At 44.2% G+C, this 23,708-nt stretch overlaps 1 protein-coding gene across 4 annotated transcripts in view; it reads left to right on the top strand.

The window, feature by feature from the left end:
- Positions 1-23,708, top strand: part of TSPAN5 (tetraspanin 5) — a 91,891-nt gene that overhangs the window by 7,966 nt on the left and 60,217 nt on the right. The window lies entirely within an intron of this gene.

Here is a 23,708-nt window from a genome sequence, read left to right as displayed (position 1 = left end):
CTAGACCTTAATCTTGTCTAGGTAGCACAGTAGTTAAGGAAGGGTTTTTCATCTGTAACCAGTGAAAGGATGCATAATCAAATTATGTAAAAGCCAATTATTTGCCACTTTAGGCCTCATCCTTCAAATAGATTTCTACTGTCCATTCTTAACACCTGTCTATATAATCCAGTTGTTTTCAAATGGGATTTCCCTGAAAGTTTGCATAAACGTACATGAACCAAGATTTTACGTGCAGGTCCTTGATGAAAAAAGCTACCTAAATTGTAGCTAGGCACTGGGCCAATAAAGGTCTTTTTAGAAACCTGAAAAGAGCAGCTGGTGTGGAAATAAAATAGTGATATTCGCTGCTCTTATTTGAATGCTTTGCACTACCCTGGCTTTTCCTGCTTTCACAGTCTTCCTTTTAATTCCTCCCACCCCAGTCTAGCTTTGCTTTTGGTTTTCCAAGTAAAACATGTGCAGATTCTTTGAGTTGGGTGGGCCTGGACAAACGATTCGCTTCATTTATTAAATTTCTATCCTGCCCTTCATAGGATGGCAAACAACAAGGCGGCAGGTTTGTTTGTTTTTTATTTTTAAAAACCAAGTAAATGAGTGTCCAAGAGCATTGAAAAACAGACTTGCAATTAATATTTTTATTTATTAAGATTTATATACCACTTGATTGTAAAAACAACAACCTCAGAGCTGTTTCAGTATTTTTCAGCCCTCAAATGTGTGGTTTAAGCAAGGATTTTTTAAAAAAAGTTTCTCCTGAACATTGACAATGAAGGAGGGAGATGCAATTTGCCAGAGTGGACATTCCACAGAAACGGAGCCACCACAAAGAAGGCCCTGCCAAGCATGATTACTGACTGGGCGGCACTAGCAAAAGGGCTTTAGAGTCTGGGTGGGGAACCTCAGACCCAGGGGCCAAAGACATCCTTTCCCGCCTTTCTTCCTGGCCCTTGGAACTGTCCCCAGGCTACACCCCTTGCTGGCCGTATTTCACACCCCAAGTGCTTCTTCCTATCTGGAATGTGTTCCTTGCATTCTGACAAGGGCCCCTTGCTTGACTGGATGGTGGGTAAAGGTGTGTTGGTGTGTGTAGAAACTAGCTTAGTGTACAAAGGTAAAATTGACACCAGCTACTTTGCCCCCCCCCTTTTGCCTCTGGCACCCCCCTGCCACTGACCTGCGACCCTCAGAGGGCAACCCTACATCAGCCCTGTATTTCTCTTTGTTCCCTGCTCCACTTCTCCAGCTGCTACCTGCTGTCTTTCCTAAGCCAGAAGGAAAACTGAGCTAGACAACATAAGTGTTGTCATTTCTGCCTTGGAAGCTACAGGTTGCAGGGATCTTTTTTCCCATGTTGCCAGTCTTGGCTTTAAGTCGCTGTGGTGGGCTTCTTGAATAGCTCAGTGGTATGAGCAGGTAGGCAAAGTTACCTGCTCCCAAGGTCCTGTTGTCGCTTTCCAGTAGAGTTGCAAATTCTACTTTTACCTGACAACCTCCTTGTGCAAGCACAGGATAAGGATATGGTGGTATTAATCTCCTATGGATTCTCTATATCAGGAGCTGCAAACTATGGCTCACCAAGCCACATGTTGCCCTGACCATAGGTTTGGGTCACGCTTCCAAGAAAGCTTAGTATGTGAAATGACTGGAAACAAAGATTGTTGGCGCAGATTTATTTTTCAATGTAAAGCTTAAGAAAGAAGATCTGGCAGACTTCTCCCTCTCTTCCGCTCCAAATAATATTAGCTCTCAAGTAAGCGGTGTGCAGATCTGAAAGTGTGCTCTGTGCTTGGCTCCTGCGGCTTTTGCATGGCACAAAGGGAGTTTTCCAGCCTTCGTAACGTTTGGGGCCTCATTTGCGCAGCCTCTATTTACAAGTGGCTCCCATTGACTTTAATGGGAGCTGGCTTGGTTGCGGCAGCTGCGTATTCAGAGCCTTTTGGTTTTCATCCAGTGCGGGGAAAAGATGTGAAAAGACTTCAAAAAGAGCCATGGCCATTATTTGCAATCTGCTTAAATAGCCGAAGAGCAAATGTGCAGGAGCAAAGCAGGTTGGGTGTAGCTGGGATGCAACCTCTGATAACAAGTTTGTGGAGGGGAGCGTATTGTTCCTGTCTTTTGCAAACACACCAGATGGATGTGCCTTTATTTGCTCACTTGTTAGAGAGGGTGATGATCGCTCATCTTCATGGCCTGATGCTTCTGATGTTGGGGGAAGCCTAAGAGACTAAAGTGGCAGTGGAGGAAAACAAATTAAACATGCACAATCCTATGGGTTGGTGGTAGGGGACCATTACCAACTCAGCTAGGAACTTACAGGTAGTCTTGATAAGACATCTTTAAGCCTCAGTTCTCTTTCCATAAAACAACTTGCTTTACAGGGTGGAAAGCAAGAAAGAACAAGGCCAGGATTGTGAAATGACTTGTATGCCAAGTAATCTATACATGATACTAATGGAATGCAGCAGTAAATAATGGCTCTTTTGTCTTGATGTGGCTATCAGTTGAGGAGAATGTCAGCATTTTAATCGGCCCTTGCTAGCGTTCTAGTGCTTCTGTGTCCTGTCTCTGTCAGCCACTCATACAAACCCAAGTCAGTAGCATAATGCCTTCTCTGACACTGGTCTTAAGTAATTGCTAGGAGGATTTTCTTGGACCAAATCTCTAGGAGATTTGTTGTATTCTCATTAGCAGACTCCTTTCTGCAACTGGGTCTTGCAGTTTCGTTTGATTTCTTCTAAATATTTATACTCGCACCTTTTGTAGGACTCTGTCCTCACGTGGCTGTTTCCAGAAGTAAGGTAACCACAATTACAGTAGAAATAGAAAAAAAAGAAATTAAAGCTAAGCACCGGGTTATAAACAGAGTGTAAGGCCCTCCTTGAACAGATTAAACCAGAGATCTTTACATGGCTGTGGGTGGGGGGAGAGGAATGTTCACTTTTAATATAGGTCTTGGGAACTGGCAGGCTATAAAGGTGGCTAGCAGCTCATCTGGCTGTGCAGTAGCCTTCTGGTTCAGCGATTGCATGGAGCAGTGGTGGGGAACCTCCAGTCCATGGGCTAAATTTTACAGAATTGTAGAGTTGCAAGGGACCCAAGGGTCATCTAGTCCAACCCCCTGCAATTCAAGAATCTCAGCTAGAGCATCCATGACAGGTGGCCTTCCAGCCTCTGCTTAAAAAAACTCCAAGAAAGGAGAAAAAACATCCAAGGAAATTTGGTCCACCTGACTGCCCATTTTGTCCCGTGAGGCAGTTTTTGGCTGCTAAGGCCCACCTGCCACTTGTCTCTGACATCCTATAACATCAGGTGTGTGGGACAGGTAAAGCTTTGGATGAAAGGAACACAATCGGGAGCCTTAAAGCAGGGGGTCCAGAACTCTGATCCGTGGATCACCAGTGGTGCATGGGAGAAAATGTTTGGGGTGCATGGCCAATTGTTCCTTTGCAGCCATGACTTACATGCAGCACTGTTTCAAAGTGCTGCCGAATGCACACCTTTCAGATGGGGTGAGATCCATCTGATGCCAAACAGCAGGTGATGGACAGGTGGGCAGTCCTGCTCACCCCTCACATGAGGCCTGCAGAGAGTTGGGTGCTTTTTGATCTGGCTTTCCAGATGAAGTGGTTCCTCACCCCATCATAAAACTGTAAGGTGTGGCCTGTTACCTCCGACTTTTTGGTTGTAGCCTTGCTATGGGGTCAGTTTGGTTGTGGGCAGTCTAGGCTGCCACACGTTCTAGGCATTTACAGGCTTTTATGAGAGGGCAAGTGTTCTGTGGTCTGGGCAGGTCCTAAATATGTTTAGTTTGCAATCCACATCCCGCTTGGACAGTCTAAGGTTACAGTCCAAAACCGGTATTGATAAACTGAACATAATGGGTAATTTATATAAATAGATGTGGCAGAAAAGGCTTTGAGTAAGCAGTGAGGTTTCATTTTCTCTGATCTGAGCTCCATTTGAGGTTTTTAAAAGTTCATTGCCGCTATCTAGCAGAATCATATGCTGTCAAAGTGGAAAATGCTTTGCTGTATTTAGTAAAAACATATACATATACTGCCAATACTATTCTTATCAGCCCTTAACAGGCACAGGAGTTACAGAATCATGGGCACATACCTCCCCTAAGTCTGCCCTAAGACAGGCTCCTTGTATACCTTTTTCATGATGGTTCATTCCAATCCTAAACACATTGACCTTGGAGCAAGCCCTCATTAACACAGTGAAATTTGCTTTTGCGTGAACATGCATAGGATTGTGCCTGCATGTGGTGGTCTTTTTATTTAGAATTCTTGACTCTTCTTTAAAGCATCTAAGATAATTGCTGGGAATATATTGTTGCCTGACCCCTAAGAGCAGGAGTGACATCTGGGGGCGGGGGCAAAGGTTCCCCACTGCTGCTTCAGAGGATGTGAGCAAGCAAACCGAAAACCAGCATGGTTTTGGCTTCTTTCTTCCCAAACGCCACCAGTTACTTAGTTGTGAAAGGTCACTGAAGTGCATGATATTTGAAAGCCTATCTACATGATATGAACATCTTATACCAAGTTGATCCACCTACCTCTGTATTGCTTGCACGGACTGGCAGTGGCCATCTGGGATTTGGGACGGGTCTTTCACATATTTCCCTAAAGATGCCAGGGATGGAACTGTTGGGCTTCTGTAGGCAAGGCATGCACTATGCCACCACACTTCTTACCAATAGGCTTATTGATTTTGAAATGCTGGTTTGCATTCGGCCAAGTCATTCATGCTGCATAAATTCTTACTTGCGACAGTAATAGACCTTTGATAAGAGCTTTTCAGTAACAAGGCAGGAGTCATACTAAACATTGACCCAGTTCTAGTTTAAGCCGGGCTACCCATCTTGTGAGTGGTGGTCTCTTGTGCAGAGATGCTCCTTCTTCTGACAAGTATAGTGAGTACTTTATCCAGTGTGATACAATTTCACCATTTGCTGTTTGAAATCTCACGCCAAAAGTGAACCTGCTGGTCCAGGAGTTGGGAGTGCTAGCATAGGTAACTTGGGCCCAAACCTCATCTTGGCCAAGGACTTGTTGGTAGTGTTGGTTAATTTGCCTCCATTTCCCCATCTGTAGCATGGAGATTAGTGAGTCAGCATTTGGAGATGTAAGGCTTGATGTACTGTGCAAATGCTGTTCTCTTAGCTTTTCCAGAATCAACTGTTGGAATTAGACTGGTGAGACCTCCGGAAGTGAACTCTCTTGCTTCTCAACCAAGCGTGACCATCTTTCCATACTTGTGGGAAGCCGTTAAGCTCATACAAATGACATACCTGTGGCTTTAGCTATGGTACCTTGCTACTAAGCTGGAATAGCTTTTGGTGGTTGCTTGAACTGGGTTTGTGCAGTGATCGCTGAATAGATTTCCTTCGGATTCCACTCAAAGACCACAATGACACCACAAATTGAGAATGCTGCCAAACTCATTCTCCTGGCTGTGTGAACAAGGCGGGGCAGCAAAGGAAGGGAAGTACATGGGTGTGAGTCTTACCAGCTTGTGCATGTCAGATAAAACCATGGGCTACTGCTTTGTATGTGGGCTGTGGTGCAGTTTCATAACTGTGGTTCAGTTAAGTGCAGGAGGTCAATTTCAGGTTCCTATTCAGTGCAGTCTGCCTCTGCACTTGGTAGCTTGCTGCAGAAGGCTGTTTTCAACTCTGAACAAAAGCAAATGCACTCTGGAAAAAGATGGAATAGATGTAAAGCACAGCACAGGGTCTCAACACAGATGATAGGAACATTGGAGCACAGGAAGCTGCCTATACAGAGTCAGACAATTGGTCCATCAAGCTCAGTATTGTTTTCATTGACTGGTGACATCTCTCCAGGGCTTCAGGCAGGAGTCTCTCCCAGCCAGCCCTACCTGGAGAGATACTGGTGATTGAACCTGGGACCTTCATGCAGAACAGATGTTCTACCCCTGATCTACAGCTCTTCCCCAAAGTCTGTCGCTGTAGCAGTAGGGTAAGAACAGCCAGCATGTCTTGCATTTGTATACCTTCCCATATTTTGTAAGCATAGGGTTCCTTTTCTTGGTGAATCTGCCATGGCGCTGTCAGGCAAAGAATGTCCAAACTGATCAGTTAACTTTATTGTCAAAAGTACACTTACAGGTTAGAAAATGGCATGTCCATCTGTCTTACACAGGGGTCAGCAAACTTTTTCAGCAGGGGGCCGCTCCACTGTCCTTCAGACCTTGTGGGGGGCCGGACTATATTGTGTGTGTGTGGGGGGGGGGAATGAACAAATTCCTTTGCCCCACAAATAACCCAGAGATGCATTTTAAATAAAAGCACACATTCTACTCATGTAAAAACACGTTGATTCCAAGACTGTCCACGGGCTGGATTTAGAAGGCGATTGGGCTGCATCCGGCCCCCGGGCCTTAGTTTTGCCTACCCATGGTCTTACATCTCTCGGCTACCCCAGGTGCCCATCTGATGAGGCAGTTGCCACAACTGTGTCCCTGACCTCAGTGTATCCCCCCTCCCCTCAAGCTGCATGCAAGCAGGCAAAGACTCCACCTGTGTGTAACCTTCTGCCCCTCTTTCAATCCTCTCGTAGTCTTGGGAGACAGTGGAGCCGGAGAGATTAGAGGCAGGAGAATGATGTGTGGAAACCCTTAACACCAGCTTGACCTCTTCCTCCTCCTGTACCTGTTCCTCTCTCTCCAGTCCTGCAGCTTCTCCTGCCTCTTGACTCTTGTCTCCTGACTGTTTCAGACTCCCCCTGATCACGGATCCCTTCTTCCAAGTCGGTCTCCAACCCCCAACCCCCAGCCGCCACTCCTCAGTGTACAGCCAGTCCCTGACACTATCCCACCCCCAGAACAAAGACGGCAGTATCAGTACGCCATTCTTAAAGAACCAGAAATACTTTTTACCATTTCCCCATTTTTCCACCTTCTCTCCCCCCTCCTCTTGTAGCAGGGGCTCTTCAAAGGCAGGTGGTCCCTTGAGAAGGCTGCGACACAGATGCCAGATCATACACGAGAGAGCCCTAGGGCAATGGCGCTCTCAGTGTACAGCCATTCGAACAGAATATTTATTTTCTTTGTCACAACCCACAAACGGTAAACTGAATCCATTCCGAAGGCAAACGGCAACGAAAATGCTCTTACCAGTATCTAATTTAGGTCACGGAAGCCCTTGTTCATATATATATTTAAGGTCATGTTTTCTTTGAAAGGACAGAAAGGACAGTGTGCACTGGATTCCAAGAGATATCATTCATAAATAACATTCCTTAAAATTTGCCTTCAGTGTTTCAATACATTAAGAACTTGTGCTGATAATGGCCGCACTGTACTTTTTGGGTAAGAAGCACATTGATATTCTGTTTTCCACTGTTTGCGATTGTATCAAGTCTAACCCTCTCTGTCTTACTGTAAGTTGCCGACAGAGAGCTTTCCACAGCATCTTATTGCAACAGTTTGCAGAGAGGCAGCCATCTTTGGTCGCTCGCAAAGTAGAGTCTTGTGGCAATTCAAACATGAAGGCTGTGTACACAATCCTGTTCACTCTGCATCCAGTGCTCTCCCACCCTTGTTTTGGGAAGTGGTGCACACCCCACATGGGTCACAGTCAATATCTATCCTGTCATTGTGTTGTCCCCCAAACCAGCATCGATCCGAATTGAGAAAAAGAACAACCTAGCTGCATTTAATCTGTTGCTATGGACCAGTTCAACACTGCAATCCTAAACCCAACTACCTGGGATTAAGTCCCATTGAATTCAATCAGACATATAGTCAGGATTGTGCTGTAATAAGACATTTGTTAAGGTATACGTTTTGTGTACTTCAGTCCAGTACATATAAGTCTTTATGGCTCCACAATACTGTCCGTCCCCCCCCGCCCTCCTGATTCTAATTTTATTTTTGTTTTTCTTCCAAGTGAGGGTCACTTTTTTAAAAAAAACGGTCCTCCTCTCACTTACCATAGGATTTACTATCCCTACTTGTAGCTGGTACAAAACCTTGGTATTGAAATTCAGCAAAACGGACTGCAAGCAACAAAGCGTCAAGGATAGCTAGATGTTGGGCTGGGTGGGAAACAATGTGGCTGGCTCTATCAAATAAGCTGAACACAAATTGAAATCTAAACAAAACAAATGCTACTTGAAAAGTTGAAACCACTTGATGTTTTTGTCCCATTGTTTGAAACTCCAATGAACTCTGTGCTTTAAATAGGTGCCCATTATTTTCAGGTTGAAAGAGATTGCTAGTCTTGTTTTTCTAAATTCCATGGAGCTATACACACATTTTAAAAAGCAGCAAAGCGACTAAACAAACAAAACCCCAATAGAGAAGTAATGCTCCCCCCCCCCCCGCCCTGGGTAGGCTTCAAAATGCTGTTTAACTGTTTGTATCCCCACTACACCTCGTATCTTGTGTTTTGAATTTTAAAAAAGCAACAGCCCTTCTGAGTATTTCAAGTTGCTTGCATTTGTTTGGTCTTAATACAGTAGTGTAGCCCCTATTGCTCTGCTTCTTCTGCAATGGTTGGACTCTTTGTCTTGTCCGTGGTATGCATACCAGGGCCTGGCTATGGAAGGTCCAAATGTTTGGAAGATGAAGGTATAAAGCAAGGATATGCAGCCAGTTAGCACAGTGACACTGCCTGGTGCCTCTGCAGACTCTTACACAGTATTCACCATCTTCAAGGTGATCTTTCAAGCTAAAGGCAAAGAAGGAACTTTTTTCTTGCATATAGAGAGCTAAGTGTTATGATAGGAAGGGCTGTGGTTTTCAGCAGAACCACTCAAGCAGCAGCATCAAAATTGACGGGGTTGCGTAAGCTCTCAAAACCAGTATTCTGTAGATCTGAGGTGGCGAGTTGACAGCCCGTTGCCTGAATCTGGTCTGTGAGTAACTTTATCTGGCATCCAAAAGCCTTGCCGACTCTTAATCAGATGTGGCAAAACCAGTAGAACTAAATTGGCTTAAAACCCAAGCACACTCTTGCTTTTTTGTTTAACGAGATGGCAAGGCGGGTAGTAGATATATTGAGAGGTGGTTCTCTCCCCCCAGGTTGTTTAGCCTAGTGCAGGCATGGCCAAACTTGGCCCTCCAGATGTTTTGGGACTACAACTCCCATCATCCCAAGCTAACAGGACCAGTGGTCAGGGATGATGGGAATTGTAGTCCCTAAACATCTGTAGGGCCACGTTTGGTCGTGCCTGGCCTAGTGAATGCTTTCCTTGCAATATTTGAAGAACGGATGCATAGCACATGCTAAAATAGTCGCATGTGATTGCTGCATGTGCCTGAGCTTACACCTTTCCTCACAGATTCAATGAAACATAGGTGTGCTATTGCCATGTTGCTGCCTGCCTGAAGATTGCCCATGCTTTTGATGTGGGAGCTCTGAAGATGACAAGCAGTTCCTCTCAGAACAAGGGTGCTTTCAGACATGGGGAATATTGCATTAATTTCCTTGATTATAACACTAGCGCTTCTGCCCCTTTTTCTAATGTTACTTTCACACTGCAGTACCCGTTGTGTGGCTTTTTGACCAATATACTGGCATATCATGCTAAATTTCATTCACTACAATGGGCATGGTGTGACACAACAATAAACAACATTGGACAATGCTGCCCTTTGCTGTCCACACATGTCTGCTTCTGTTCACCCCACCCCATGATCCACCCATGAAAATGGCAGGAAACAACTGAATGCTAGTATAGTTCTCCAAATTTGTCATCTTTCTTCCACAATTTTCTGGGTTAATGGGGCTAGAAATCTTTTTTCCCCCTGAAAGCAGGAAACCTGGAAATGAGCACTAAATTAGATTTTTGGATGTGGCTTTTATGTTGTATGAAAGTTCAAATATAATGCAGAAATTAAAAGAAAAATGTTGGGGTAATGGAATAAACTGTTGTGGGAAAGCAACCTAATGAAGTGCATGGGACATTCAGCAGAATGCTCTAATCTTTGTTTCTGAAACTTTGATCTGGTTTAAAACCCTGTGTCAAATAATTTCATCCTAGCTTATTAGGGTATTACAGGGATTTTGGAAACTTTTACTCAGCAAGTATAAAATTTTACTCTGAGTGTAAGAAGGTGGCATGAATGTCCCGAATAGTACCCATCTGTCCTATGCCTCCTGTGCAAGAGACGCATTCGAAACAGTGGACCAATAAATGAGAAGGAGCTGCCTTGACAAGGCTGCAGAGCAGATGCCAGATCAGACCTCAGATAGCCCAAGGGCACTGTTGAATAGCAAATCTAGTAGAATGTATTTCTTTCTTTCCCTGCGCTAGCAGAAAGCTGGAGCCCTTGACTTTATTCCAAATGGCAGCAAAAATGCTGTCACTGGAACTTAACGTATTTGCTCCTAGGTCTTGTTAAAATGTATTGTAACAAAAAAAAAGTTGGGGAGAGGCAAGATGTCCTGTTCTACAGCCATCCATGCGCATAGTCAGACTTATGGTTCTGTTCAAGGCCAGGTACCGTATGGCTCTCTCTCTCCCTGTCACCCCTCCCCATAATTGTCGTAAAGGCTACCCACACAGTCCTATAAATCAGTCATTCCCAGGGTAGTGCCTCCCAGACTTTGCTGGACAGCCGTGGTCAGTGTCCTAGACCCTTGCTTACCAGGCTCTGGGAAGGCGGTGGGAGCATCCTAGGGCCTCCTGAGACTTTCCCAGAGCCTGGTAAGCAACCTTCCACCTTGGGGTTGGGAAGTTTAGGGGGTTCCTGACTTCACACAATTTTGCCTTTGGACCTCCAGAACCAAATCCTCATGTAAGTGGCGGGCCCACTGTATAAATTTCTTTCCTTAAAGCAATGTATAATCTTAGCTACTTAAGATCCCACCAGAGATGAGAGAAGCACAAACAGGCACAACATCATCGACCCCATGTGCCTTGAAACTTCACGAATCAAGTGCATGTGTGTGCTTGCAAATAGAGGGGCTGGTTAAGAACAATGATGTGCTTCGGACAAACTTATTCATGGAGCTGTGAGTGAAAGGGCCATTGTTCCCAACCTTCCAAGCCTTCCCCATGGGTTCAGCAGTGTTTATCTGTGCCATGGGTTCAGCAGTGTTTATGTGTAGCTCCTGCTTCTGGGTTTTGATGGGCATCTGGTTTGTTACATAATAGTAGTAATAATAATAATAATATGTAGTAATACACTGCCTCAGACACTCTGGGAAGCTTCCGACAGAATATAAAAAACACAGAACTTCAAACAGATGTCTCTTAAAGTCATATAATTGTTTATCACCTTGACATCTGATGGGAGGGTTTTCCACAGGACAGGCGCCACTACTGAGAAGGCCCTGTGCCTGGTTCCCTATAACGTCACAGGGAACCACTAGAAGGCCCTTGGAGCTGGACCTCAGTGGACAGTCCTCTGGGGACAGGATGACTGGACCAGATGGCCCTTTGGTCTGATCCGGCAGGGCACATGTTTTTACGTACACAGTGGTAGCCACACTTATCGTCGCTGTGTGAAATGGCGGGAAATTACTCCAGGCTTAGGAGGCCTGTGTTCGTGAGGCCTAATATTCTCTGATTATCTGGGGAAAGTGCTTATGTGGCTTTGTTTCCAGGCAGAATCTGCAAGCCCTAATGAGGGGCCCCTGCTGTGGCAGTTGCCTTCTGCCGCCTTCGTCTTTGCCATGGTCGGGAAGAGGGCATGAGAGGCGCCTGATGACAGCAGTTCATTTTCCAGGTTTCCTGTGGCTGTAGCAGCTGCCGCCCCTTGCCCCCAACTAAAAGGGCATAAATCTAAAAGCATGCTGTTATTCCCCTGACGGCCATGTTTAGCAGACACGGCTTGTATTTTTATAATACTAGGAGTCCCCTTTGGAGGGAGGAGCTGGGGCTTTAAGTTATCAGGCTGTCAAAATGTTTTGATACAGCCAGATGATTTAATGGCTGTATACAAAGGCAATTAGCTTCATGTCACAAGTTGGCATCAATAGGAAATCTGGATTTCTTTTCAGTAATTGCCACGGGAGGAGCTGTATTATTATTATTATTATTCGCCCTTGGCGCCTCTGTCTCTATTTAAAGGCTGAATAAATTATTGCTGCTTTTCAGGGATATTTTCCCCTTCGGTTTTGAAGCCCCTGGAGAGAAACTTTTTAAAAGAGCCGTCTTGTTCTGCAGCACGCAACATTTAAATATATCTAGCTAGATTTCTGTTCCTTCCAGCCTTGAGAGTCTTTTGTTTGTGAGGTCATAGACTCTGGTTAAACCAATGTGCTCACTGGGTGACTTCGAGCCTAAGGATATTTCTTGACTAACCTTCTAATAGGGTGGTTCTGATGATAAAATGGGGGAAGAGGACCCTGCATTGTATGCCACCCTTTGATGCTTGGAATAAATCAATCGGTAGGAAGATAGAAATCAATAAACACAGCTATTTTACAGCATAGATTTCCTTTTAAAAGAATGGTAACTGAAAGTCTAGCATGTCTTTGTAATATATTGATTCACAGCTGTATAGGCTGATCGAATATTATAAGGCCAGGAATGAGGAACCTCAGGCCAAGGGCCCAGACGTGGCCCTTAGGAGCCCCTCTTGCTAGCCCCCAGCACACTCCCCAGGCACACACCCTCCTGAGCCTCTTGAGTGTTTTTGCCTCACTGGGATATGTCTTTGAACTCTGGCAACGCCTCTTGCTTGCCTGGATGGGAGGATAGAGGGAGTGTGTGTAGAGAAATGAGCCTATTGTACAAAGATAAAACTCACATTGCCCACTTTCCCCCTCTGTCCCCCCCTTGGTGGCATGCAACACCTGGAAGATTGCAAAGAAGGGAATGTAGCCCTTGGGTTTAAAAGGATTCCCCATCCCAGTTGTATGTAATTGTAGAAGCCACCCAAGTGAGCAGTGGGGAATTCCAAGCAGGCCTGTGCAGAGGGGGACAGGCAGCCAGGTAAACCTGCCCTGGGTCTTGGAGGGCAATGTTGGTTGGGGTCCCCCACCAGGGGCCTCCAAGACGTACACTGTCGTTCCAAGAATAAGACTCCCACCCCAGGTCTCGGACGAGCTCTGCATAGGCTTGGTTCCAACACAGCCCCGTTCTTCTTTCCGCCCCTGGTCTGGATTGGCTTTCTTACAGCCAGACCTGAAACTACTTAGCCTTCATTGCCCTCTTTGCATATACATGCTCAGGGACAGAACTAGCTTCACTTTGCACCCTGGCAAGAGTGCTTGGGTGGTTCTCTTTCCAAGTTTCTGGAAGAGTTACCTGACCCTTCTTGCCAATTGCTCCCTGTTAACGTAAACATCAGAAGCCCAATGCAGCAGAAACAGTTAAAATACAAAGCTGCAGCACATGCCTGCTTCTTAAAAGTTGGCTGGCCTAAACAAAGAGATATTGTGGCCTTTTCTGAAAAACTGTCTGTCTTTTGGGTTTCTTCCTTTACTTTACCTTTTTACCTAAAGGAGGTTCTTGGTGCACTGATGCAAGGGAATGAATTTGGTGGTGGTGCCAGTGACTTTGATCTCAGATATGTAGGATTCAAGTCCTTTAGTGCTTTATAAGTTACAACTGGCTGTGAACTGTGCCTAAAACAATGTAGAAAGCCAGTACAAATCCTGGCTAGTTTACAAATTCTAGCTAGTTTACCCTCAGCAGAAGGCATCCTTCCATATCATGGTTGTGTACACATGTGAAGAGATCCATGACTTGGAGCACAGAAGACAGATTGAGTGTCTGTGGGTAAAAATTGTAAGAGAGAAACAACATTGGCCTTACTAGAATCATAGAATCATACTGTGTGTGTCTGCTATAGATTGCCAGGCCAGACTGAAGACTTGGATGATGCCTTCCTAGAGCAGATTGCCAAACATTCAAAAAGGAGAGAGAGTATAGTCACGGGAGACTTACCGTATTTTTCGCTCTATAACACGCACCAGACCATAACACGCATGTAATTTTTAGAGGAGGAAAACAAGAAAAAAATATTCTAAATGAAACAGTGGGTGAATGATTTTTGTGGTTCATGCTGTGGCCACAGACATGTGATCTGACAGTGAGTTTGGAGTAGCCCAATGCAAAAATCCTGAGGATCCATGTGGATCCATGCTTTGTAACCACGGAGGAGGGAAGGAAGGGGAACCATGGATCCTCTGCTCACGACTGCAGCAGATCCCACCACCACCACCCGCAGGCATTCGCTCCATAACACGCACAGACATTTCCCCTTACTTTCTAGGAGGAAAAAAGTGAGTGTTATGGTGCAAAAAATACGGTAACTACCCTGATATCTGTTGGCACTCAAGTAAGATCCAACAGATTCCTCAATTGCCTTGCTGACAATTTCATCTCTGAACATCGCTCATTGGGTAGCCCTACATTGTACATCACAAAAGCCTTTCCTAGATCTTGCGAAAGTATGAATTACAACTTTTCAGGTGGGACTGAGTGTTCTGGGCTTTCATGTCAGATGGAATCAGTGGGAAAACTCAAATATATCAGTGGATCTAGGAGTGTTGCAAAGGTGAACAAGAATAAAATATTAGGAGGGGTTAGATCGCCCAACTATGACATTCCTAATGTCATCTGCCACCCTCTTCTCCCCAGAGGGATCTCCGTGCATCAATTCAACCAGATTGAGGAGGAAAGAGAGAGCACCTTTTGAGTAGACTTGTTACAGTACCCTGAAACAGGTTTTTCCACCTGGTGCCCCCCAGATGTTGGATTGCAATTTCCATCAGCGCTGATCATAGTCCCTGTTGGCTGGGGTTGTTGGGAGTTGAAGTCCAAAACATGGGGAGGGAGCCACTTTGGTGAAAGCTTCTCTAAAAGTAGGGCCAAATCTTTATTAAAAAGCTGCAGACTCCAGTTAGAAGGATATGTTTCTCCAAGCTGTGTGAAACTGCAGTTACATAGTCCTTCAAAAATAACAAGCATATTAGGATCTTGTACCTAAAAACTAGACTTGGCCTCTCTTGATTCTCTTTTATTAATGAGGCTTGAAAACTGGCCAGAGGAGTCTTAGCTGTTTGGAATTTTTTGACCCTTAATTAATAGCACACACAGTCAAAAAGGGATTCCTTAACAAGAAATTCAGACCAATGCTAATGAATCCAGAGACACTTGAATCACTTGCAAGGGGGAGAGATCGTTGTTGGTTTGCCAGAAATGAACTTCTGTCATTTATTTGAAGACCATTGGTCCCCAAAGGTTTCAGAAGCAATGAAGTTCTGCTTTAACAGCATTTCCAAAATTCTTCAGTGTGCTTAACTGTGCCAAGCTCGTCTAGTAAATGCAGTAGCTCACAACTTCTTCATTGTGGAAATGTTAATCACAATGCATTGCATTATGCAGATATCTGAAGAACTCTTCTTTGCTGATTTTGTACATGTGTGCAAATTTCACACAGCATTTCAGTTAATCCATGTTTTGTTCCTTACCTAGTCTTACTGTAAGGTGAATCATTATGACTAAACTTTATGGGTAAAAGGCGTTTGTGCCCTTCCATCTCTAGAAGATCTTTAGGTCTAGCAGATGCCTCTACTATTATTTATGGGGGGGTGGAGTACTTCGGAAAGTTAAGCCTTAGAAGGAGCTAGAGATGGCACAAAGCTTCTTTCATCTTGTTACTCCATTTGGTATTTGATTCTCCATTTGCTTTTGTTTAGCTTATTTTGTTGTTACCTGTGGTAGTGGAGCTGATTTTCATGGCTGCTCTTAGATCTACCATTTTATTTCCAAGAGTGTCCTGGAACAACTTAACATCCCAGGAAAGTAAAAAGGCAATGTCTTGGAGTGGCCACTGATATTTCACTCTTGCACTACCACTAGAGATCAAGGCACCTTCCCCAAAGGATGGCAAACAGTAGCATTTGTTTTATAATCAGTGGAAGTAGAACCAAACTCAGTTCAAATTTTGTTCTGCACTAAATCAAATGCATATTATATACCTAGAAGGAGGATAGTAAAGAGACTGGGTTATTTACTGCAAGCAGCGGAGCTGTTTCTGTAATGTTGATAGGCAGAAAACGTTGAGCAAGAATCCTTTCCATTTTAATGCAGTGTTTTAATTGAATGGAGAAGAGTGTCTGGGACTGTTAGAATGGTTTCATCTTAAGAACAATAGCACAACTGGTTTTGACCTGGTTTCATATGCTCAAGGGTTAAACTGAGCTACAAGACAGCTGCAGCTCCAGACAATATCGGGGTCTCTTGAGTTCACTTTGCTGATTGTCAGGACAGATGAGCCTACACACAATAGCAGATTTTCCTCCTTTCATCCATTACACTTGCATCTTTCCCCTTCCAAGGACCTCAGGGTAGCTTATATATGATATTCAGGCTGCGCTTGGGACCAGAGCTGCTTACAGCACAATGCATCATTCTGGTCTTTTGCCATTTTCATTGACCTCCAGTTTGTTTCCAGGCTGAATTCAAAATGCTTCTATTAACCTTTTAAAGTCCTAAATGGCCTTGGTGTAGGAAAGTTACAATGGCTGCATCCTCCAGTGTGAGCATGCCTGAGCCTAAATTTCATGTCCTTGCTTCCCTCTTAACATGAGGCAGATGGCTAAATGTGAGAGGGCCTTTATGGTGGTTGCCCACAGGCTCTAGAGTATGAATTTGTTAGGAATTTTGCCCACTATTGGAGGGTCAAGTCCCTCTTTCAGACAGCCTCAGTGTTATGGAAATACTAATTACCCAGTGTGTTGATGGTGTCATTATACAGCTTAGTCACTAGGTGGAACTGGACTTGTGGGTACTTGGGGTCAGGTATTTCCTGTTGCTGTTCTCTTGTCTGAGAGACAGTAAAGTTCTTGTCTGGCTTCCTGACTGGTGCATTCTTCCCGCCTTCCATAATGTTCACTTGTGAGTGCTGTTTTCAATTTCCCTTTACATTATGCTATAATTCTTGTTTTGACTGTTTCTGATTTTGATAGCTGCCATGGGAAGTAATATAGGAAGATGCAGTACAAATATACCCCCCAACCCCCCCCCAATAATTTCAGTAGCAAAACTAATGTATGCCTTCACACATTCAAAGTTTGCATAAACCGGACCACCCTCTTATACCCTTTTAAATGTACATTACTGGTTATTTCTGCTCATTACGGTGCTGGGATGGATATACACGATCCAGTTTCATGGTGGACAATACTGCTCCATTTGCAGTCAGTGCATGTCCCATAACGTGCTGCAGAAACTCTGTAAATTTTTGTTCCATGTGCTTTCTGGGTCTTTTAAAAGTGCAATTCCAGGACCTGAATGAAACAGCACTCTCGTACCTGTGATTCCAAGTGACTTGTATTTCAATACATATTGTCTCTGGCAGTAAAGGTAGAGCATAGCTGTTGAAGCTAGCAGCCATTGATTGCCTCTTTCTACGTGAATTTGTCTAATTCTCTTTCAAAGCCATTCAGATTGGTGACTTAACACTACCTCTTGTTGGAGCGGATTCTATAAACCTTGCCATTTTAAAAAAGCCTTCCAGCTAGTGATCATCACACCTTTTGTGGCAAATTCTGCAAGTGCTCCCTGGTTGCCATTAGCATGCCGCAGGGCCATCTTGGTAGTGGTTCCCTCAATGAAATGCCCTCTCTGGTGAGATGTGGCTGTCTGCTTTGTTATTAACATTTGGGAAGAATTTAAAAACATTTCTGTTTTCCCAAGTGCTTTATGGTTCTGGCAACCATGAAATTAATTAGCTGTGAGGACATAATAAATTTGTAATTTTCTTAATGCTTTCAAATGTTTTTAATTTTATTTTTAATTGTATTGTTTTGCTGGTTTGGTGTTTGCCACATGGCCTCCTTTGAAAGTTAATAAATGAATAATTTCATTGAACTGGAGATGCAAAATGGCATGTTATTGCTTTATTATTAATAATAATAATAATAATAATAATAATAATAATAATAATAATAATTTACTTCTAATGCATGCTTTTGTTTGGGAAAGAGTGAAAGAATATAATACCACTAGAGATACGCACCTGTATTCTTTTTCCTTGTTTGTACTAATATGTCAGAATGCAATCAAACTTCTGCTTTGTCCAAAGTTCAAAAGCTTTCTGGAGCTATCAGTGAATATTAAAAATATGAAGAACTTGGCAGGCACATGCTGTAAGCACCACAAAGCAATAAGAGCAAGATGTTTAAATATCTGAGTGAAACTGTATTGCAACTTCCCATTGTGGCAGTGGTCTAATAGTCCTGGAAAAATTAATGCTTAACATATCATCCTGGGAGAGAAAGCAAGGAAGCTCATGAGTCATGGTATTGCATATGAAAGCTATACACTGAGCAAAATCTTTGTAAGAGGAGTCTTGCTGGGTCAGACAAAAGACCTGTGTAGTAGAGCACTCTGTTCTCAACCAGAGGCCTGTAGGAAACTGAAAAGCAGCCACATGGACTGATCTAATGTTTTAACTCCTTTAGAATCTCAGCAGTAGCCAATACCAGCTTAATATGTGCTTGCATTTTCTTCTAACAGATTTGCATGGCCATCTATATTGATGATGATGCAGTGTATGCTCTGTTTCTATGCTCTGTTTTCTAATGATACAGGTATCTGGAATGCCCTGGGCGGAAACTAAAAGCCTGGAAGTAGAGTCTTGCTTGAGCCCATAATAAGAGGTTACTTAACTGCAATCAGAGTCAGTTTTATTGCAGTTGTATTTTAGCAACCAGCCATTGTGCAATTTCAGTTAACTAGGTTCTCTGGTCATTCAGGTTCATACTGGACACTAATTTAGAAAATAAATGATACAGAATTATGAGGAGGAGTAAAAAAAACAAACCAAATACATTGGCTTGGTTTAATTTATGCTTGATACAGTTAAATATAGTGCAGAAGGAAAAATCTAAGCTGGAAATTTCACAGGTACATCCGTTAGGACACTTTTCTAAAGCTGCTGCAGTAAATTTTGCTGCTCTAAATGTGATATGCGTGCAAATGCAGGACAGTGGACGCTCGGGTTGCGAACGTGATCCGTGCGGGAGGCACGTTCGCAACCGGCAATGCCGCATCTGCGCACGTGCGGGTCACAATTTGGCGCTTCTGCGCAAAGCACCGAAACCCGGAAGTAACCCATTCTGGTACTTCCGGGTTTTGGCGTGTCCGTAACCTGAAAACGCGTAACCTGAAGCGTCTGTAACCTGAGGTATGACTGTACTTTCCTGAGCCTGGTTCCGCCCTCCCCCCGAATTTTCACAATAGTGCTTACATACATTTAGCTTGCAGTTCCATATACATATTGTACTTCAATAAAAAAGTAAGATCTTCCACCATTTGCCAGTTACAGACACCCACTAACACTTGGAATGATGTTTCTTATAGGTCCAGCATATGAGGTGGTGGTTGGGCTTCTAAGACAGTGGTCCAGTTTCCAAGTGACTTTAAACCACAGCTATGCTTAAGTATGGCTTAAAGGTGAATGTGTTGCATGCTGGTACATAGGGAGAAAATGGTGGGCATTTTGCTCTTCCCTTGCCTCTGTGCTATCAGGAGCTAAGCCATGGTTTGGCCTAATGTTATATCCCGTAGCTGGACAGATGGTTGCCTCTCCTCAAACAAACCATGGGCTGTGATCAAGTTTTGTTATTGGCAAATCACGAACTTTTTGGATGTAAACCTACCAACGGCTGTGCTCCTGGGAGTACGGTGGGCGAGGACTGAAGTGGCCACAGTTTTCTCCCTGTGCATCAGCACACTGCATATTCAGCTTTAAAACAAAGCTAACTGGTTTAAAGGGGCATGTGAGCAAAGCCTTCCTCAGTCAAATGAATCAAGAAATAGTGCCAACCCTGGAAGGAAGGATAGTCCAGCAACAGAAAAAAAGCCAGTAACAGTCCCCAGAATACTACAAAACCAACCACAGTAGCCTCTACTTCAGCACACAATTTAAGAAATGGAGGAACCTTCCCAAATCACCACTGGGCAAGCTGATGGTACGCATCCAGTGATTTAAAGGCAGAGCACAATTCAGCCTTGGCTTTTCCCTAGGTATGTAAATTGTCTATCAAGCCACTTCTTTCTGTTACATAGAACAGGGTAGCTAATCTGTTGCTGAACTCTACAACTCCTGCCATCCCTGACCTGTGGCTATGTTGGCTGGGAAATCTCTGGATTAGAAAGATCAGTTGTGAGCAACTGCCAATTGCATTGGCAATCAGCCAGGTTTTGAAGACACACCTATTTTACACAGGCATTCCTCTGCTCTCTTGACTGGAGTCTCTCAATTTTAATTTATGATGTAATTGCTGTGTTTTAATGGGATTGTTTTATTGCACATTTTAATAACTGTCATTTTATACTTTTATGTTTTAATAGGTCTGTTTTATTGTGTGTTTTAATTACAGTGCATGTGTGTTTTAACAAAGCTGTGCAGCAACTGGTTTTTATGTTTTGTATGAACTGCCTAGAAGCCACCGGGCATTGAACAATAAATAAATAAGGCATGCATGCTTCTGTGGTCAGTTAATCAACTGCTGGGCTTCAGAAGGAGCAGCTCTGAAGGGCACTGTGTCTATGACCTATATATAGCTATAATACTCAGTTTATAAAAGTGGATTTGAAAGGTTAGGCAAGGTTGACCATAGTGTAGCAACCAAATGAGCCACCTATAGTTGTCTCAAAAGACCAGAAGAGTAGGTTCCCAGTTCCCAAATACCAAAAGCATGATGGTAGCAGCATGCTATATATGTGTAAACTTACTTTATGCTGCTGGCAGCACGTAGGAACAAGAGCCCCAGGGTGAATGAAGAACTTTCTGAGCATGAGGGCCAGGGCCTTCTCTTCTGCCAATTGCTATAGGTTTAAAAGAGATGGGAGTCTTGTGGCGGAGGAGGTGTCCTGTGGACAGTGATTGAGCCAGGGATGGAGGGCAAACCAGGAAGAACAGGAGGCATTGCAGGTGGGTAGGAGAGGCCAAGGGGGTTTGGTACTTTCCTCCCTCCCCCAATCCCTTGCAGCCCACTGCTTGCAAGACCCTTTGTCTGCCAATTCAGAAACTAGATTATTTGTAAGGTTGAGAACGTCTGTAGAAGTTGAAGGCAGTTTGACCTGACAAGAGGAACATTTGAAGCTAAGTACTGTGGAATATTAAACAGCTTTAATAATGAATATGTTTTTGCCTCTCACACTGGAATGCGGCTTCTGGGATGAAAAAAAAAGTCCCCTACCCCTGCTTTAGAATCTCTGTTTGTGTTTTGCAGCCAGAGCTGCCTACAGAAGGTCAGAGCGAAAACAAGTGTCACCAAGGCTGCATGCAGCATATAACTTGTTGCACATCTGGCAGTGGAGGTTTCGTTGCATAGCTGCGTCGGGTAAACTGGAGCCACTAAATAAACATTCTGTAGAGTAGTATATGTCTTGAATTTATGCGTGCTTCTTGGATTCAGATCCCAGTGCTTTTCTGTTAAGAGTTTCCCATAATTTTTATTGGTGAGGAAATTCAATGCATAGTTTGCTTGTTTGGCTTCCGTCCGTTTTTTAAAAAGACAGCTGTGAAACAACAGCTGCTTGTGCGTATGATGACCGTGTTGAATCCTGGTAATTGGAGGGGCATCGCTCAAGGGCAGTGTCTTTGCTTTACGTTTTCCCTCCTTCTGTTACAAGTTTTATCTTTCTAGGTGGGCTATCTATGCCTTGACTATACTGTGTGTTTTTTATCACCTGAGCCAGAGGGGCCCCTGTCTCCATGAACATGGTGGGCTCTGAGGCATAGGGAGCAGCGGGAGTGGCACTCTAGGAGGTTGAGGCAGGTAAGGGCCCACGACCCAGCTCCCTAGCTGGCCAGGTGGGGCTCACTAGCTCTGAGGAAGGTGTTCCTCAGTTGGAGTAGGCTTGGAGCAGGTGCGGGTCACATGCCTCATCAAGTCCAAATGCTGCAGTCAGCATGCAAAGTATAAAGGGGAAGCAGAGCTGAGGTGCTGGGTCTGCTCAACTTCCCACATTGGTTGGACAATGGTTTGGATAGTCCAGAGAACTCTTCGGGACTTTGTGTGTGACTGATCTCCAGGTGCCTTGACCTCTGAATTGGCTGCAGAGGTGGGAACCTGGCCTGGCTGGACTTTGGACCTGTTAGCCTGCCAAGCTGCACACTAGCATCTGCCGTGGGATCGTGCACTCCAGTGGGGTTTTTGCCATGAGGCATGTGGATTAAACCACAGAGCCTAGGACTTGCCGATCAGAAGGTCGGTGGTTTGAATTCCCGCAACGGGGTGAGCTCCCGTTGCTCGGTCCCTGCTCCTGCCAGCCTAGCAGTTTGAAAACATGTCAAAAGTGCAAGTAGATAAATGCGTACCGCTCCGGCGGGAAGGTAAACAGCGTTTCCGTGTGCTGTTCTGGGTCGCCAGAAGCGGCTTAGTCATGCTGGCCACATGACCCGGAAGCTGTACACTGGCTCCCTCGGCCAATAAAGCGAGATGAGCGCCGCAACCCCAGAGTCGGCCACGACTGGACCTAATGGTCAGGGGTCCCTTTACCTTTACCCCTTGGTTCAGGACAATTGGGTAGAGAAGTATGGTCCTACTTCACACCACAAGTGTTCTACACATGGGTAACTTGTGAACAGGCCTCTTGTTGTGAGACTAGAGCTGTTAAAAAGTGTGCCTCAGTTTTCATCAATCATATGTTGCACGATATGATATTGGACCACAATGGATATTTTCTTCCTCTGCTACCAGAAGCACTGTTTCTCTGAGTTCCAGTTGCTGGGAATCACAAGTGGGAGGAGTGCTGTTGCAGCTGGGTTCTGTTTCTGGGCTTCCCATGGTTTGACACTGTTAAAACAGGATGCTGGACCAGATGGGCTACTGACCAACTCTGGTGGAGCTCATCTTACGTTATTTTGGGCTATCCATATAGTCCAGTCAGTTTTACAATGATCTTAGCATTACGTGCTGAGGGTGGTGTGTGTGTGAGAGAGAATATTTTCTCTCTTTCACAAAGTTTTCATGCATTTTTTTATACCCCCCAAATCCAGGATGAAACAGACCTATGAACTGAGCACACACAAGGCTGAAATGGAGTAGAAATAGGCTGATTTGACCATCTCCGTGTGGTGTACAATTTGCCACTCGAGGCCCAAATCAAAATAATATGCTGCAGTGAAAACAGAGTGTGGACCTTTAATTCCAGCCAGTGAAAAATGTATGACTTGACCTAATTCATTTACATACTAATTGTGCCAGACATTTTTTTTTTTAAAGCTGGTTTCCTAGGAAACCGGTGCCTTTATGCCAGTGCAGTAATTGTATGGAGGCTGCTGTGTGCCTGACGCATTGTTCATTTGTGGACAAAAGGCAGTGAAAGGGGGGGAGGAAGGGGTGGACTCGTAACAAAATGGGCTGACATTTTTATTTTGCTAGCCCATTAGATGTCCTGTTTTCCCATGTGCTGCTAATAAAGATGTGTTTGTAAAGTAAACGGAACTAAAAGTAGAAGCCGTTTTGTTAAATAGACCTGATCGGGGCTACATTTTGGGGCACTACTTGACAAACACTGAATGAATCTTAAGTCAAATTGGACTGCTCCTGCCTGAAGGGAAAGCACAAAAAAAGTTAAAGTAGTGCTAAGATTTTTAATAGCTTGAAATCTCGAACTGAAACAGGCTCGCGTTTCTTTCAGCTGTCATGCCTTTCTTTTGGGGGGGGCGGGTGGGTGTATGTATATGTTTTAATTCTTGGCCATGACTGTCTTATAAATTGTGGCATTTATGAGAGTCAGTTTTATGCTGTG

Source organism: Podarcis vaucheri (assembly GCF_965113315.1).
Source record: "Podarcis vaucheri genome assembly, chromosome: 9".
NCBI lineage: Eukaryota > Metazoa > Chordata > Lepidosauria > Squamata > Lacertidae > Podarcis > Podarcis vaucheri.
This window is presented reverse-complemented; position numbering and strand designations above follow the sequence as displayed.